At 42.2% G+C, this 19,890-nt stretch overlaps 1 pseudogene; it reads left to right on the forward strand.

Moving 5' to 3' along the window:
* The first annotated feature begins 90 nt into the window (after positions 1 to 90).
* Positions 91 to 19,108, forward strand: LOC105740467 (annotated as a pseudogene).
* Positions 19,109 to 19,890: the final 782 nt, after the last annotated feature.

Consider the following 19,890-nt stretch of genomic DNA (forward strand, 5'->3'; position numbering starts at 1 on the left):
TGATTGGACACTAATTTGGTCATGTGTGGAGTATGATTTGCTTAATGTGATCCTCTCTTCTGAATTTATTTGCAGAAAATCAAAATGATAATGAGGAAGAGGAAGGGAAACAGCCAATGTCCCCCAGGTAACTCTGATTTTTGAGCTGGTTGTTCAATGGTGACATCTGGAGGATGACATCAGGGAAAAATAGGAGTTTATGAATAGGACTATTTTATCCATTCAGTTAACTACAAATTATTCTTTTGAACAATGTTTTCTTTTTTCTTGTGGTACTCATATACATTTCAATCTCTTTCTTTTTTCTTTTTTCTTGTGGTACTCATACATTTCAATCTCTCTCTTTGTTTCCTCCCTTCCTTTTCTTTTCTCCCTTCCCTTCCCTTCCCTCCCCTCCCCTCCCCCTCCCCTCCCCTCCCCTCCCTTCCCCTTCTCTTCCCTTCCTTTTTCTTTTCTTTTCTTTCTTGACAGGGTTTCACTCAGTCATCCAGGTGGAGTACAGTGCTACTATCATGGCTCACTGCAGCTTTGACCTTCCTGGCTCAAGTGCTCCTCCTGCTTAGCCTGGTTTCCATTGCTTAATCCTTCTCAAGCATAGTAACCTACAATCAGTTGACCCAAGTGAACTGAACAAACTCATGGATTTTTTGATATCACTTGTCCTCTTCCGTGTGGTTAAATCCAGAGTGAGATACCTGTTAGGTGTCAGCATGTTGGCAAGTATTTGACCACAAGAGAAGAAAATTGAGTAAAACCTCAACTCCGTATTATGTCAAAATATGTTGCTTCTTTTTTCTCATGAACTTCTAATCTGGGCAATTCGCTGAACATGAGCCATCTCTATCTCTGTATCTTTCTCTTTCTCTCACTATCTCATGGCAGCCACACTCTGTCCCACCAAGAAGAGAATAATTTGTACCTTATATTAGGTCAGCCCCTTTGCTTTCTGCAACCGTTGCCTTATGCCTTCTGTCAAATCCATCTAGGAATCTGTGGTCCCTGACCCCCTTGAATCAACCTTAGGCCTTCCTACCCCACCAGTCTCAGCAGGGAGGTGCCACAGGCGGCAGAGCATGAAGTCCCCCGAGAGCCACGGGATGAATGTCGTTTGACTCCTTTGATTCCTGCTGACCTGTCTGGCTCCCATCTGTCTTACAGAAGCACCTTGTACTCATTTGAGAAACAGCAAGTCTGCTTGGTTCTTGATGGGGGAGGAGTGATAAACATCCAAATGATGTCTCAGGTAGACCTCATAATCCTTGCACCCTGAGCCCCAGAGTGGGCTTAGAGATGTCATCAATGTGCCCAGGAATCATAGACATGAGTTGTTTTGAATCAGACTCTAGAGTTGAATTTGAAACATCAACATGGGTTGGGTCAGTGAGCTCTGCTCTCTTCCTTGTCTCGGACCATGCCTGTGTCATCTTGGGCCCACTATCAGGATATTGGACCCAAGACAGATGTGACAAATTCACACCAATCTATGCGGCATATTTCCAAGAGGTGTCTGTGAGATGTCTTAATTTGAATAAAATTTGTCTTGCCAGCTATTATTGTATTCCTTATAAATTTCTTTTCCCAACCATGTCCCTTGAGGTTCTATGACTGCCCAAGGGCAGTGGCATCTTTGTCTACCTTTCTGTGGAAGATGATACCAAGGTTTCATTGAACCTAGCCCAATTCTCTATGTCTTTGATGTTGGCTTGTTGTAGCTAAGCAGGCCATTGCCTTGCTGGTGTGTTTCTGGAAGCAAGACTGAGCAGCTGTCACTCCTAGATGCCCAAATAGCCAATGTTACTGTGTAGCACAGAGATTCATTTTGATTCAAGAGTATGTAGATTCCCTCCATCCTTCTAATTTCAGCATCTAAAATGCTGTAAACTGTGAACAACATTGGAATTTGATAGGGAAGGCTACATACTGCAGTTTCCTTTCTACAAAACATCTAGGGGCATTTGCATTGAATTGGTATGAAAAATATTGCTTACCTGTTTGCACAGTCTCAGGACAGATTATATTGAGATAATGATCTACAAGAATAGGGAGATTTCACCCCTAGGCTCAGGGAAACCCAAGACATTTCTATCATGACAGGACCTCAGGCCTCTGAAAATATTTCTCTCACAGTGTCCTGTTCTCACACTGAGGAGACTGATGTCTCTGTGTTAGGGTTGGACAGTGGATTGTTCATGGGTGTAGGAGAATCTGCTTAATGTGTCCCTCCGTGTCTGAAATTATATACAGAACTTGAACATGACCAAGAGTAGGTGAAGGACCAAGACCCATCAGGCCCTAGGTAACTCTAAGGAATTGCAGACAGTTAATTCAGTGTGGACATCTGGAGACTCTGGATGCAGGAAAAATCAGAATGTGCTGAATATTTGTTCCATGTGTTCAGCCAATCATGAAATATTTATATTATTAGAATTGCCTGTTTTCATTGTATAGCCGTATTTGTTTTTTTTATTTTTTATTTTATTTTTTTATTATTATACATTAGGTTTTCGGGTACATGTGCACAATGTGCAGGTTTGTTACATATATATCCATGTGCCATGTTGGTTTGCTGCACCCATTAACTCGTCATTTAGCATTAGGTATGTCTCCTAATGCTGTCCCTCCCCCCTCCCCCCACCCCACAACAGTGCCCGGAGTGTGATGTTCCCCTTCCTGTGTCCATGAGTTCTCATTGTTCAATTCCCACCTATGAGTGAGAACATGTGGTGTTTGGTTTTTTGTCCTTGCAATAGTTTACTGAGAATGATGTTTTCCAGTTTCATCCATGTCCCTACAAAGGACATGAACTCATCATTTTTTTATGGCTGCATAGTATTCCATGGTGTATATGTGCCACATTTTCTTAATCCAGTCTATCCTTGTTGGACATTTGGGTTGGTTCCAAGTCTTTGCTATTGTGAATAGTGCCGCAATAAACATACGTGTGCATGTGTCTTTATAGCAGCATGATTTATAGTCCTTTGGGTATATACCCAGTAATGGGATGGCTGGGTCAAATGGTATTTCTAGTTCTAGATCCCTGAGGAATCGCCACACTGACTTCCACAATGGTTGAACTAGTTTACAGTCCCACCAACAGTGTAAAAGTGATCCTATTTCTCCACATCCTCTCCAGCACCTGTTGTTTCCTGACTTTTTAATGATCACCATTCTAACTGGTGTGAGATGGTATCTCATTGTGGTTTTGATTTGCATTTCTCTGATGGCCAGTGATGATGAGCATTTTTTCATGTGTTTTTTGGCTGCATAAATGTCTTCTTTTGAGAAGTGTCTGTTCGTATCCTTCGCCCACTTTTTGATGGGGTTGTTTTTTTCTTGTAAATTTGTTTGAGTTCATTGTAGATTCTGGATATTAACCCTTTGTCAGATGAGTAGGTTGCGAAAATTTTCTCCCATTCTGTAGGTTGTCTGTTCACTCGGATGGTGGTTTCTTTTGCTGTGCAGAAGCTCTTTAGTTTAATTAGATCCCATTTGTCAATTTTGGCTTTTGTTGCCATTGCTTTTGGTGTTTTAGACATGAAGTCCTTGCCCATGCCTATGTCCTGAATGGTATTGCCTAGGCTTTCTTCTAGGGTTTTTATGGTTTTAGGTCTAACATGTAAGTCTTTAATCCATCTTGAATTAAGTTTTATATAAGGTGTAAGGAAGGGATCCAGTTTCAGCTTTCTACATATGGCTAGCCAGTTTTCCCAGCACCATTTATTAAACAGGGAATCCTTTCCCCATTGCTTGTTTTTGTCAGGTTTGTCAAAGATGAGATAGTTGTAGATATGCGGCATTATTTCTGAGGGCTCTGTTCTGTTCCATTGATCTATGTCGCTGTTGTGGTACCAGTACCATGCTGTTTTGGTTACTGTAGCCTTGTAGTATAGGTTGAAGTCAGGTAGCGTGATGCCTCCAGCTTTGTTCTTTTGGCTTAGGATTAACTTGGCTATGTGGGCTCTTTTTTGGTTCCATATGAACTTTAAAGTAGTTTTTTCCAATTCTGTGAAGAAAGTCATTGGTAGCTTGATGGGGATGGCACTGAATCTATAAATTATCTTGGGCAGTATGGCCATTTTCACGATATTGATTCTTCCAACCCATGCGCATGGAATGTTCTTCCATTTGTTTGTGTCCTCTTTTATTTCATTGAGCAGTGGTTTGTAGTTCTCCTTGAAGAGGTCCTTCACATCCCTTGTAAGTTGGATTCCTAGGTATTTTATTCTCTTTGAAGCAATTGTGAATGGGAGTTCACTCATGATTTGGCTCTCTGTTTGTCTGTGATTGGTGTACAAGAATGCTTGTGATTTTTGCACATTGATTTTGTATCCTGAGACTTTGCTGAAGTTGCTAATCAGCTTAAGGAGATTTTGGGCTGAGACAATGGGGTTTTCTAGATATACAATCATGTCATCTGCAAAGAGGGACAATTTGACTTCCTCTTTTCCTAATTGCATACTCTTTATTTCTTTCTCCTGCCTGATTGCCCTGGCCAGAACTTCCAGCACTATGTTGAATAGGAGTGGTGAGAGAGGGCATCCCTGTCTTGTGCCTGTTTTCAAAGGGAATGCTTCCAGTTTTTGCCCATTCAGTATGATATTGGCTGTGGGTTTGTCATAGATAGCTCTTATTATTTCAAGATAAGTCCTATCAATACCTAATTTATTGAGAGTTTTTAGCATGAAGGGCTGTTGAATTTTGTCAAAGGCCTTTTCTGCATCTATTGAGATAATCATGTGGTTTTTTTCTTTGGTTCTGTTTATATGCTGGATTACATTTATTGATTTGCGTATGTTGAACCAGCCTTGCATCCCAGGGATGAAGCCCACTTGATCATGGTGGATAAGCTTTTTGATGTGCTGCTGGATTCAGGTTGCCAGTATTTTATTGAGGATTTTTGCATCAATGTTCATCAAGGATGTTGGTCTGAAATTCTCTCTTTTGGTTGTGTCTGTGCCGGGCTTTGGTATCAGGATGATGCTGGCCTCATAAAATGTGTTAGGGAGGATTCCCTCTTTTTCTATCAATTGGAATAGTTTCAGAAGGAATGGTACCAGTTCCTCCTTGTACCTCTGGTAGAATTCGGCTGTGAATCCATCAGGTCCTGGACTCTTTTTGGTTGATGAGCTATTGATTATTGCCACAATTTCAGAGCCTGTTATTGGTCTATTCAGAGATTCAACTTCTTCCTGGTTTAGTCTTGGGAGGGTGTATTTGTGGAGGAATTTATCCATTTCTTCTAGATTTTCTAGTTTATTTGCGTAGAGGTGTTTGTAGTATTCTCTGATGGTAGATTGTATTTCTGTGGGATAGGTGGTGATAACTCCTTTTTCATTTTTTATTGCATCTATTTGATTCTTCTCTCTTTTCTTCTTTATTAGTCTTGCTAGCGGTCTATCAATTTTGTTGATCTTTTCAAAAAACCAGCTCCTGGATTCATTAATTTTTTGAAGGGTTTTTTGTGTCTCTATTTCCTTCAGTTCTTCTCTGATTTTAGTTATTTCTAGCCTTCTGCTAGTTTTTGAATGTGTTTGCTCTTGCTTTTCTAGTTCTTTTAATTGTGATGTTAGGGTGTCAATTTTGGATCTTTCCTGCTTTCTCTTGTGGGCATTTAGTGCTATAAATTTCCCTCTACACACTGCTTTGAATGTGTCCCAGAGATTCTGGTATGTTGTGTCTTTGTTCTCATTGGTTTCAAAGAACATCTTTATTTCTGCCTTCATTTCATTATGTACCCAATAGTCATTCAGGAGCAGGTTGTTCAGTTTCCATGTAGTTGAGCGGTTTTGAGTGAGTTTCTTAATCCTGAGTTCTAGTTTGATTGCACTGTGGTCTGAGAGACAGTTTGTTATAATTTCTGTTCTTTTACATTTGCTGAGGAGAGCTTTACTTCCAACTGTGTGGTCAATTTTGGAATAAGTGTGGTGTGATGCTGAAAAAAATGTATATTCTGTTGATTTGGGATGGAGAGTTCTGTAGATGTCTATTAGGTCCACTTTGTGCAGAGCTGAGTTCAATTCCTGGATATCCTTGTTAACTTTCTGTCTCGTTGATCTGTCTAATGTTGATAGTGGGGTGTTAAAATCTCCCATTATTATTGTGTGGGAGTTTAAGTCCCTTTGTAGGTCACTCAGGACTTGCTTTATGAATCTGGGTGCTCCTGTGTTGGGTGCATATATATTTAGGATAGTTAGCTCTTCTTGTTGAATTGATCCCTTTACCATTATGTAATGGCCTTCTTTGTCTCTTTTGATCTTTGTTGGTTTAAAGTCTGTTTTATCAGAGACTAGAATTGCAACCCCTGCCTTTTTTTGTTTTCCATTTGCTTGATAGATCTTCCTCCATCCCTTTATTCTGAGTCTATGTGTGTCTCTGCACATGAGATGGGTTTCCTGAATACAGCACACTGATGGGTCTTGACTCCTTATCCAGTTTGCCAGTCTGTGTCTTTTAATTGGAGCATTTAGCCCATTTACATTTAAAGTTAATATTGTTATGTGTGAATTTGATCCTGTCATTATGATGTTAGTTGGTTATTGCTCGTTAGTTGATGCAGTTTCTTCCTAGCCTTGATGGTCTTTACAATTTGGCATGTTTTTGCAGTAGCTGGTACTGGTTGTTCCTTTCCATGTTTAGTGCTTCCTTCAGGAGCTCTTTTAGGGCAGGCCTTGTGGTGACAAAATCACTCAGCATTTGCTTGTCTGTAAAGTATTTTATTTCTCCTTCACTTATGAAGCTTAGTTTGGCTGGATATGAGATTCTGGGTTGAAAATTCTTTTCCTTAAGAATGTTGAATATTAGTCCCCACTCTCTTCTGGCTTGTAGAGTTTCTGCTGAGAGATCCGCTGTTAGTCTGATGGGCTTCCCTTTGTGGGTGACCCGACCTTTCTTTCTGGCCACCCTTAACATTTTTTCCTTCATTTCAACTTTGGTGAATCTGACAATTATGTGTCTTGGAGTTGCTCTTCTCGAGGAGTATCTTTGTGGCGTTCTCTGTATTTCCTGAATCTGAATGTTGGCCTGCCTTGCTGGATTGGGGAAGTTCTCCTGGATAATATCTTGCAGAGTGTTTTCCAACTTGGTTCCATTCTCCCCGTCATTTTCAGGTACACCAATGAGACGTAGATTTGGTCTTTTCCCATAGCCCCAAATTTCTTGGAGGCTTTGTTCATTTCTTTTTATTCTTTTTTCTCTAAACTTCCCTTCTCGCTTCATTTCATTCATTTCATCTTCCATCACTGATAACCTTTCTTCCAGTTGATCGTATCTGCTACCGAGGCTTCTGCAATCTTCGCGTATTTCTCGAAACTTGGCTTTCAGCTCCATCAGCTCCTTTAAGCACTTCTCTCCATTGGTTATTCTAGTTATCCATTCATCTAATTTTTTTTCAAAGTTTTTAACTTCTTTGCTATTTTTTTGAATTTCCTCCTGTAGCTTGGAGTAGTTTGATCATCTGAAGCCTTCTTCTCTCAACTCGTCAAAGTCATTCTCCATCCAGCTTTGTTCCGTTGCTGGTGAGGAACTGTGTTCCTTTGGAGGAGGAGAGGTGCTCTGCTTTTTAGAGTTTCCAGTTTTTCTGCTCTGTTTTTTTCCCATCTTTGTGGTTTTATCTACTTTTGGTCTTTGATGATGGTGATGTACAGATGGGTTTTTGGTGTGGATGTCCTTTCTGTTTGTTAGTTTTCCTTCTACCAGACAGGACCCTCAGCTGCAGGTCTGTTGGAGTTTGCTAGAGGTCCGCTCCAGATGCTGTTTGGCTGAGTGTCAGCAGCGGTGGCTGCAGAACAGTGAATTTTCGTGAGACCACAAATTCAGCTGTCTGATAGTTCCTCTGGAAGTTTTGTGTCAGAGGAGTACCCGGCCGAGTGAGGTGTCAGTCTGTCCCTACTGGGGGGTGCCTCCCAGTTAGGCTGCTTGGGGGTCAGGGACCCACTTTAGGAGGCAGTCTGTCCGTTCTCAGATCTCCAGCTGCGTGCTGGGAGAACCACTACTCTCTTCAAAGCTGTCAGACAGGGACATTTAAGTCTGCAGAGGTTCCTGCTGAATTTTTGTTTGTCTGTGCCCTGCCCCCAGAGGTGGAGCCTACAGAGGCAGGCAGGCCTCCTGGAGCCGTGGTGGGCTCCACCCAGTTCGAGCTTCCTGGCTGCTTTGTTTACCTAAGCAGGTCTGGGCAATGGCGGGCGCCCCCCCCCCCACCAGCCTCGCTGCCAACTTGCAGTTTGATCTCAGACTGCTGTGCTAGCAATCAGCAAGATTCCATGGGCATAGGACCCTCCGAGCCAGGTGCGGGACACAATCTCCTGGTGTGCTGTTTTCCAGGCCCATTGGAAAAGCGGGACTGACCCGATTTTCCAGGTGCCATCTGTTACCCCTTTCTTCGACTAGGAAAGGGAACTCCCTGACCCCTTGTGCTTTCCGAGGGAGGCAGTGCCTCACCCTGCTTCGGCTCACTCACAAACTGTCCTGCCCCCACTGTTTGGCATTTCCTAGTGAGATGAACCGGGTACCTCAAACGGAAATGCAGAAACCACCCATCTTCTGTGCCGCTCACTCTGGGAGCTGTAGATTGGAGCTGTTCCTATTCAGCCATCTTGGCTCCTGGAGTTTTCTATAGCAGTATTTGTATTTCCCCCTCTTATTAATTCCTCTCAATTGTACTAATCTCTCTTCAGTTGACTCAGTTGAACTGATCTATCAGAGATATTTTCTGCAGTCCCCTTTTCTATAATTTTTGTTTAATGCACATCTGATGTCTGTGCTTTGGCATTACTATATGTGCAAGTATTTGATAGCATGAAAGTGAATGAAAAAATTCATATCTTGCTACAATATTGAGAAAAAGAGATGTGGGGGATACAATATTTCCAAGAGTCTAGGAAGACTCAAGAGCCCATGTTCATTTGGCCACTGCATGCTGCTATGAATACAGTTTATGCAAAAGTGCTCAATGTACCATGATGTCCCTCCGCATGCACTGTGTGTCATGGCTGTTTTGTACAGGGATCGTTCCATCTCCTTCATCCTCAGCTCATTGTCTGCCCAGTGCACCAAGCACCTGCTGCTCTCTCTCTTCTGCCCCATATTGGAAAGGATTGTTCTGTCTCCCTGAGGGGCCTGCCCTTTCTTTCCTCTGGCCCCTTCTGTAGGCCTCCCTTTAGAGCCAGCTGGGCACTGTGGTTATGCTTCCCTCTGGTGTTTATCTTCAGTCTTCTTCATCCACCAGGCCCAGCAGGCAGCCGCTGGAGATGGAAGAGCTCGATGTCTCAGAGGACTCACTGGATGAAAGTTGCTTGACTCCTTCAATTGAATATGACCTATGTGACTGCCACCAGGTTTACAATAAGTAGCACCTTGTGCTCATTGGAGGAACAGCTCGCCTGCTTTGCTATGGATGCAGTCTGTGAGTACTTCATCCCAAAGGTCATAAAGCTCTACTTGTCTCCCTTCCAGGCAGCCTCTCTATTTTTTTGTTTCCTGCAATTTGTGCAGGCTAAGACATGACGTCCTTGTACTTAGATTGTTTTGAGTCTGACTCTTGGATCCTGTTTTAAACACAGACATCCAATGGGTGGAACTTCTCTCTTCTCTTGTCCTAGGTGACTCTGTTGTCACCAGGCACTTTCTCACAAGAGTGGAATGTGGGCATCAAGATAGGCCTGAGAGGGGGAGTGGTGAGGGGCAATTGCAAGTGTTCAGCCACCTGTAGCTCAGCTCAAGACATTTGTATGAAAGACCTCCTTCTTTAAGATAAGACATCTCTCTTTGATAAAAGTATGTTGCTAGTTGCATTTCCTGGACAGTACCCTTCACTATTCTCTGGTCATCCAGTTGTGCTGGCAGTTTTGCCCAATTATTTTAGAGGTCTGTTTTCATGATTCGTATGCCCCAGGCCAGATTCTTAACTTCTTCTGAGGTGACTTCCCTCCAGCTGAAGCAGGCTAGTGTCCCATCCTGCCTGCATGGCCACGGCTTTCATTCTCTGTGGAGCACCAGTGATTTTTTTCCATGTGTGGGTTTATAATTTCAATCATGTGTCTGGTCTCAGTGTCATAGTGTCACGTAAGCCATCAACAATGAGTGTCCCTGATGAGGTGCTGGCCTAACTGATGAGCAAAGCCCATCATGTGGTTGGAACCATGTGATTCCCATCCCCATGATCTCCAGAAGATCCTTCCTGTTGAGTGGGCACCCTATGGGGCAGCAGCTTCACAGGGTGTGTGGAGAAAAAATCCAATTTTCATTTTTTCTCACTCATTCGATTTTTTGGAGTTCTGAGAGTTGCATGCGGATTTTTGAGCGTTTTACCCATCAAATCATCTTGTGGTAGGAGCAAGTAACTCTGTCATGCTCTCCAATATCTCTCACTATGTTCTAATGAAATTAGCAATTAACATATTGGTCCTGGATTCCATTTTGGTGGGTAAGTGTCTTTTGTGCTAGGATCATTCTGTTTCCTGTTTTCCGTTTCTCCTTGAGGTTCAAAGAAGCAAAGGCTTTTCTCAGGATCACAGGGATTCATGAAACAGACAAAATACGCATTTACCTTGTCTCTGTTGTGTGCCATGCCCCTTGCCAAGTGAGCTCTGTCTACGCTTGCTTCTGGCCCATTCAGTGCTCAAGGGACACTCCCAAGTAGGTGGTGGCATCGCCATGTTAGAGCTGAAGGCTGTGTTGAGGCTCAGCAAGATCCCTCACTTGCATCATAGGTGATGGCCTGACTAGTATTGGTCTCACGGCACGGTCTCCATCTACTTCTCTGCAGTGGCTTCTTTCAGGGGCTGAGCTTGGATGGTTGCTCACCCTTTCTACTTTTCCTAATTTCAAAATGATTTCAAATCATTTTGAAATAATTTCAAGTTAAACAGAAAAGCATCCAGTCTGGTACAAAGAGCTCCTGCAGCCCTGATACAGATTCCCTAAGAAAGAAAACCTTGTGCGATGGGTTCGAACTTCCTCCTTGCACCAAGAGGACCTATAGACATCTACAGAACTCTCCACCCCAAATCAACACAATGTACATTCTTCTCAGCACCACATCACAGTTATTCCAAAATTGACCACATACTTGGAAGTAAAGCACTCCTCAGCAAATGTGAAAGAACAGAGATTATAACAAACTGTCTCTCAGAACACAGTGTGATCCAGCTAGAACTCAGGATCAAGAAACTCCCTCAAAACCACTCAACTACATGGAAACTGAACAACCTGCTCCTGAATGACTACTGGGTACATAACGAAATGAAGGCAGAAATAAAGATGTTCTTTGAAACCAATGAGAACAAAGACACAACATACCAGAATCTCTGGGACACATTGAAAGCAGTGTGTAGAGGGAAATTTATTGCACTAAATGCCCACAAGAGAAAGCAGGAAAGACCTAAAATTGACACCCTAACATCCAATTGAAAGAACTAGAGAAGCAAGAGCAAACACATTCGAAAGCTAGCAGAAGGCAAGAAATAACTAAAATCAGAGCAGAACTGAAGGAGATAGAGACACAAAAAACCCTTCAAAAAATCAGTGAATCCAGGAGCTGGGTTTTTGAAAAGATCAACAAAATTGATAGACCCCTAGCAAGACTAATAAAGAAGAAAAGAGAGAAGAATCAAATAGATGAAATAAAAAATGATAAAGGGGATATCACCACTGATCCCACAGAAATACAAACTACTATCAGAGAATACTATAACACCTCTACGCAAATAAACTAGAACATCTAGAAGAAATGGATAAATTCCTGGACACATACACCCGCCCAAGACTAAACCAGGAATAAATTGAATCTCTGAATAGACCAATAACAGGCTCTGAAATTGAGGCAATAATTAATAGCCTACCAACCAAAAAAAGTCCAGGACCAGACAGATTCACAGCTGAATTCTACCAGAGGTACAAGGAGGAGCTGGTACCATTCCTTCTGAAACTATTCCAATCAATAGAAAAAGAGGGAATCCTCCGTAACTCATTTTATGAGGCCAGCATCATCCTGATACCAAAGGCTGACAGAGACACAACAAAAAAAGAGAATTTTAGACCAATATCCCTGATGAACATCGATGCGAAAATCCTCAATAAAATACTGGCAAACCAAATCCAGCAGCACATCAAAAAGCTTATCCACCATGATCAAGTGGGCTTCATCCCTGGGATGCAAGGCTGGTTCAACATACACAGATCAATAAACGTAATCCAGCATATAAACAGAACCAAAGACAAAAACCACATGATTATCTCAATAGATGCAGAAAAGGCCTTTGACAAAATTCAACAGCCCTTCATGCTAAAAACTCTCAATAAATTAGGTATTGATGGGACATATCTCGAAATAATAAGAGCTATCTATGACAAACCCACAGCCAATATCATACTGAATGGGCAAAAACTGGAAGCATTCCCTTTGAAAACAGGCACACGACAGGGATGCCCTCTCTCACCACTCCTATTCAACGTAGTGTTGGAAGTTCTGGCCAGGGCAATCAGACAGGAGAAAGAAATAAAGGGTATTCAATTAGGAAAAGAGGAAGTCAAATTGTCCCTCTTTGCAGATGACATGATTGTTTATTTAGAAAACACCATCGCCTCAGCCCAAAATCTCCTTAAGCTGATTAGCAACTTCAGCAAAGTCTCAGGATACAAAATCAATGTGCAAAAATCACAAGCATTCTTATATACCAGTAACAGAGAGCCAAATCATGAGTGAACTCCCATTCACAATTGCTTCAAAGAGAATAAAATACCTAGGAATCCAACTTACAAGGGATGTGAAGGACCTCTTCAAGGAGAACTACAAATCACTGCTCAACAAAATAAAAGAGGACACAAACAAATGGAAGCACATTCCATGCTCAGGGATAGGAAGAATCAATACCGGAAAATGGCCATACTGCCTAAGGTAATTTATAGATTCATGCCATCCCTATCAAGCTACCAATGACTTTCTTCACAGAACTGGAAAAAACTACTTTAAAGTTCATATGGAACCAAAAAAGAGCCCGCATTGCCAAGACAATACTAAGTCAAAAGAACAAAGCTGGACGCATCAGGCTACCTGAGTTCAAACAATAGTACAAGGCTACAGTAACCAAAACAGCATGGTACTGGTACCAAAACAGAGATATAGACCAATAGAAAAGAGCAGAGGCCTCAGAAATGCCACACATCTACAAACCTGATCTTTGACAAACCTGACAAAAACAAGCAATGGGGAAAGGATTCCCTATTTAATAAATGATGCTGGGAAAACTGGCTAGCCATATGTAGAAAGCTGAAACTGGATCCCTTCCTTACACCTTATACAAAAATTAGTTCAAGATGGATTAAAGACTTAAATGTTAGACCTAAAACCATAAAAACCCTAGAAGAAAACCTAGGCAATACCATTCAGGACATAGGCATGGGTAAGGACTTCATGTCTAAAACACCAAAAGCAATGGCAACCAAAGCCAAAATTGACAAATGGGATCCAATTAAACTAAAGAGCTTCTGCACAGCAAAAGAAACTACCATCAGAGTGAACAGACAACCTACAGAATGGGAGAAAATTTTTGCAACCTACTCATCTGACAAAGGGCTGATATCCAGAATCTACAAAGAACTCAAACAAATTTACAAGAAAAAAACAAACAACCCCATCAAAAAGTGGGCCAAGGATATGAACAGACACTTCTCAAAAGAAGACATTTATGCAGCCAACAGACACATGAAAAAATGCTCATCATCACTGGCCATCAGAGAAATGCAAATCAAAACCACAATGAGATACCATCTCACACCAGTTAGAATGGCCATCATTAAAAAGTCAGGAAACAACAGGTGCTGGAGAGGATGTGGAGAAATAGGAACACTTTTACACTGTTGGTGGGACTGTAAACTAGTTTAACCATTGTGGAAGTCAGTGTGGCGATTCCTCAGGGATCTAGAACTAGAAATACCATTTGACCCAGCCATCCCATTACTGGATATATACCCAAAGGATTATAAATCATGCTGCTATAAAGACACATGCACACATATGTTTATTGCGGCACTATTCACAATAGCAAAGACTTGGAACCAACCCAAATGTCCATCAATGATAGACTGGATTAAGAGAATGTGGCACATATACACCATGGAATACTATGCAGCCATAAAAAATGATGACTTCATGTCCTTTGTAGGGACATGGATGAAGCTGGAAACCATCATTCTCAGCAAACTATTGCAGGGACAAAAAACCAAACCCTGCAAGTTCTCACTCATAGGTGGGAATTGAACAATGAGAACACTTGGTCACAGGAAGGGGAATATCACACACCGGGGCCGGTCATGGGGTGGGGAGAGGGGGGATGGATAGCATTAGGAGATATAATGTAAATGACAAGTTACTGGGTGCAGCACACCAACATGGCACATGTCTACATATGTAACAAACCTGCACGTTGTGCACATGTACCCTAGAACTTAAAGTATAATTAAAACAAACAAACAAACAAAAAGAAAACCTTGTGTACTTTGTCTGTCCCCAGAGCCAGCACCTCCTCCAGTCCCTCCAGGGGGAGCTCCAGCTCCAGGAGGCTCTCCCTGGAAAGTCAATCAGGAGCAGAAAGGTCCTGCTCTTCTCCACCCCGTGTCCTCAGAGGTTCTGCTCTGAATTGGGCTGTTCTGGGAAAGCTGTGGGGCTCTGCCTCAGAAACACCACAGCCAAGACGGGGCTCCCCTGAGGAGGAAGGGAAATGCTCAGACACATGTCTCAGAAGTGTGATGTGTGCAGTGTGGGAGGGCCCTGCCAGGGCATCATGAAACATGGGCCAGAGTGGCCAAATGGTTCTTTGCAGATGATTGGGATGAATGAATGCACCATCCAGACTGTACAAGGATGTATCCTGTGTGTGGGTTCACACACTATGTGTGAATAGTGTGTATAGGGCACAGCCTTGACCCCAGCAGCAGTGACACAGGAGGTCGGGTCTGCCGTATCCTCTCTCTGCAGGGAAAACGTTGGTAGAATCAGTGAGAAGACAACCTAAATTATAACTTGATCTTTTATTGGGGGCTTTTCCCTACCTGTCCAACTAATAAAATGTGCAGTACTTCAGAAGTTTGAGGAAATATTTTCTTGTGCAAATTCTAGGAATATTCAAAGTATAAGTTTAATAAGACTCAGTAGTCTGAAAAATAGTGATAAAATGACATGATGAAATTAAGTAGTGATGATTAATAACATTCCTAGAGCTTGATTTTTGTCCAAATGCAGAGGACAAGAATGGGGAGACCTGCGTTTGAACAGTCTTTACCAACCAGATTTGCCGTTTCAAGATGTTTTCCCTGTCAGCCCAATATAAACTATCATTAAATCTTACTGATCTCCTCAGTGACTGATGGGTGATGATTGGTAAACTGTGTCCTGAGTAACTATGGAGGTCACACCAAACCGAGAGTAGGGCTTGTGGACAAAGACCAGAGGCCGGAAGGCACCCAGTGCAGGGCTGGGGCCAGTGAGGGGCCATCCTGACTCCAACAGAGAATTTGTATGAGGGAGTGGTAGGAAGGGATATTGGATGAGAATATCGGCCAGAAGTTAGAAGGAGCACAAAGGCAGGGTGGGGGGTGAGAGTCATGTAGTGGGCAATGGAGAGAAAGTTTTCAGAGTGAGTGGGAATGTGATAAGAACAGGGTGATAAAACTGGTGAGACAACTGCCAGTATAGAGATGGCAGAATCAGAGAAGGCAGTTAGGGAGACTGTATGAAGCCAGGCATGAGTGATGAGAGTCTGATATAACTGCTCTCAGGAAGGTGAAGTAGAGTAGATACATGAAAGACATTTTACGAAAAACTTAAGGAAATCTTGGTGAGAATGAGGATGTGTGGAGGGAGGAGAGGGAGGAGCTCCACAGCAATGTGGAGCAGTCCTGAGGGCTCCGTCCCCTTCCTGAGCTGACCTTGGATTGGCGGAGGCCATTCGAAGTCTCTCATTAGGCCATCTTCTGAGAATGTGTGTTTTTCTCCCTATGGAAATATAAATAATTTTTATCAGGGAATACAGCCCAGACCCCACTGGAGGAGTGGGTAATATGAAGATTGAGCCTTGTGTTACCTCCATAAAGGACAACAAATTCTTATCTGTAGCACTTCTGGCACCTAAATTTTCACAGAGACTGATTCCTCTACTACATTGCTTAAGGCTGCTAATAACCACTGTATGGCAATAGAATGTATATGTGTGGGGAGGTGGTAAAACTATTATAGGCAACAGGAAATTCAAAATGCCCTAGGACCCTGAAAAGTTCACCTCACTTAGTATTTGGTCTATAATATTCCAACTCCCTTTTCCACCACTCCTTCCCAAAGCCTTGAGGCTCTAAATCTTCCCCTGTTCTTATTCTCCTATGTGTTTAGATAAACAACCCTTCCTCTCCTGTGTTCTGCAGGCTCTCTAGAACTTTCACTGTAGGACACAGGAAAAAGATAAATAATAATGAATAATAGGCATGACCTTGTTAGACAATGCAAGCCCTCAGGGGTCAAGTGGGGGTTTTTCAGTAAATGGATACTCTAGCATGGGCACCTGTGGTCTCAGCATCTCCAGTCACAGACATGAAAGGTGACATCGTCTTTGTTTACATGTCTGTCTTCGTGGCCTGGTGTACTGGGTGGTTTTATGGAGAGGCAGGGACATCAGAGATGGGTGTTTTGGGAATGCTTAGCAAAGGGGAAACTGAAATTGTTCCTACTGAACCTGCTTCTCCTTTCAGTTCCCGCCCAGGAGGTCTGTCCTCAAGGGCCTTGGAGTGGAGACTTGAGCCACCGCCTGTCAGAGGTGCAATCTTCACATGCACAGCTGGAGCCAAGCACCCTGGTGCTCAGTTGTATGCAACTGCAGCTGGATCAACGGTTTGATTATGGCTATGGCATAGTCAGGTGGTGCCTTTCCTCCATCACCCGGACCTTCACAGCCAAATCTGATTCTGGGAACCAATGGCCCTTCCAAGGTAGCGAAGGAAAGGGGAATAGGAAACTTTAATCCAGGTGCTGGCTGTCATGGTGTTATGGGTGGAGGAGACAAGGGGGCCTCTGCATACTTACTGAGGGTCAACTTGAAATCCACGTTGCTCTAATGTGAAGTGAGTAAGGACCTGGGCTTTATGATCAAATCTGCTCTCAGGTCCTGGATCTGCCACTTACAGTTGTTCACCTTGGCCAAGTTATTTGTCTTTTTGGTATTTATAGCTCATTTCCTCAGAAATTATATCTACCTGTAATCATTGTTGAGAGAATTAATTATGAGAATTTCCAGAGTGCTGTGTTCAATAAGAATTGCTCAATAAACCTATGAATAGATGTTATCTAATTCTTTTATGTTTCTGGCAAATTAACACTTAGAATGTGACTTCACATGTGTTTTTTCATCTGAGGTAGAACGATTTTTAAGATCTCTACTTTTAAGGGACCCTCTTCCTTTGCTTTCTCAGTAAGTCTCATTTGCCAGTTTCCTCCCTCTCCTTCACCATCCCTTATTAAGCTAATTTCCCCCCATTAGGCACTTTCAATAACAATGTATTAGGCACATTTAATAAAAATAGAAATTCTGGTCCCACAAGTCAGTCTCCTGATGTATCCAGCTTATTTTTTTTTTCTGTTTTTACACTCTCTTTGAAATAAAGGGTAACTTTCATATGTAAAGAGTACAAATCAGTTTCTTTCATGATACTCCATTTAATTCACCATCTCCACAGCTATGTCCTCTGTTTCCTTCTCACAAGGATCCATTTCTGCTCAGATTTTCGTCTTTCTGGGTCATGTTCATCCTCACTCTCTGTCCCTCTCACTATCTCCTTCTGGAGCCTCTGGGGCTGCCTGGTGCTCCTCTGTCAGTTGATGCCCCCATCTGAGACATCAGGAGATGCATGTTCTCAGGAGCCGGTGAGGGTCATGTGAAGTGATGAGCACCAGTCTGGCTCCAAGGAGAGGTTTCATGGAAAGTGCTCAGTGAGTGTCGGGGGTGCATAGTTCCTGACATGTGCTGTGATAACTTGTAGTATTTAATCCTCTTTTCTTTCTTCCTGTCTCTCTTTTACTTCTCCATATATTCCAACAGCTCCAACCGGAACTAATGTTACTGCTTCAGACACTGTCTCTCCTGCTCACTTTTTTCCAGAGTCCTGAGCATGAACCAGGCTCCAGGCAAGAAGACAGAATGAATGCTTTTTGTTTTATTCTCCTTCACCTGGTGATTTCTTCTTGCTGTCTAACAGGTCATTTGTTTTTCAGCACACCTTCTATCTCATTCTTCTTCTCATGTTTCTAATTGGTTTTTCCAACTTCAACAGAGCAGGATAATGATTATAATGTTATGTTCAATATCTCCTAAGATATTGAACATAATTATGTAATTATTCAATTAGATTAATATATATTGGTATATACAGTTACATCATTTGTCATATACATTATATATATTTGGTTTGTATATTATATGGAGTGTATACATATGAAATATATATTTATGCAAGTTTTGTAAATTCACCAGGTTTAGTCTTCCCTAGTCGTTTTCTTTCATGAGATGTTTCTTTAATTTTGATTTTGCTTGATTTTTATAATCCCCCCTTTAAAAAAGCATGGGCTATATCCAGTATAATTTCCTTGGCCTTTGCCTTATACTCTTGGGAGCTATTTGTGTTCACTAATTTAATTTTTCTTGAATATTTTTATCAGTTGGGGGCACCTTTGTCTTCCAGTAATCTTATCATTAATGTAAGAAAAATCAACAACAATAAAAAATCAAAGTGTCGCTACTGGCTTCACCTCACCTCTTGGACTTTCACGTCTAAAGCCACTTTCTTTGATATTACTCTTGGGTAGAAGAGTAAGTCACAGTAAGATCATGGATAATAGTGGATCCTGATGGCTGTGGTTTTATTTTCAGAGCTGGTTTTGGAGCCTTGCCTTAGAATGAAGAACCCTCCCCAACTGGAGGATGATGATCTTGAAGGTCCAGCTGACAACATGCATGGGTGTCAAGTCATTGGCCACGTTCATGCCTCAAGTGTTCTGAAACAGATTATCAAAAGAAAACTGCTGTTGAGCAAGTTCAGACTGGCATGCAGATTCCCTTGCCTTCAAGCTTAAGGTACAGAGGTAATCACATCAATGACTCTTAGATGCACTAATTCCTTATTTATCTCTGTCTATGATGACAGCTCATTCTCCCAATGCATTTTTTTTGTCTTACTTCTGTGTCCCATGGGCTGCCACCCTGCCAAGCCCTCCTATCCTCATCTCCTGTTTGCCCTCTGAACTCTACTCTGTTCCTACTGTTGTCCTGATAGTCCCTCTCCTGGCAACAGGAGAGACTGGCTCCACTCTCCTGACCCAAAGAGCATATTTTAAGCTGCTGAACAGCAGTTCTTTGCCTGAAATCACACTTTTTTTTTTTCTTTTTTTTTTGGCGTATTTGCTTGTCCTACCCCAAACTCCATTACCTCTTTCTGGAGGGAGCATTGCCTTAATACATCATTTACACGTAGACTTTCCTCTTGGGTCTGATTCTGAGCAACCCAATAAAATCAACCCTTAATCCTCACCTTATACATGTGAATGAGAAGTGTTAAAACTGAGCACAACGAAGTCCAATTAGGAATTAAATTAGAACCTGGGTGACAGGTGGGCATTCCCTACTGGCCTGGAGTCACATTTGTCTTCACCCTTTAGTCAGATGTGCAGCCTAGTGCCAAGGTGGATGGAGTTTTCAGGGACTCAGTGTCTGCACCTCATGGACTCATTTGAGCTGACATAAACTGGAGGACATTTATGGCACCCTAAAGGGAAATCAGTCCAAAAGTAGATGCAGAGGGCAGTACTTCAGAACTGCACAGATCATGAGGTGCATCCTAATCTCCCTTTAAAAATTT

The sequence above is a fragment of the Nomascus leucogenys genome, chromosome 4, assembly GCF_006542625.1.
Source record: "Nomascus leucogenys isolate Asia chromosome 4, Asia_NLE_v1, whole genome shotgun sequence".
NCBI lineage: Eukaryota > Metazoa > Chordata > Mammalia > Primates > Hylobatidae > Nomascus > Nomascus leucogenys.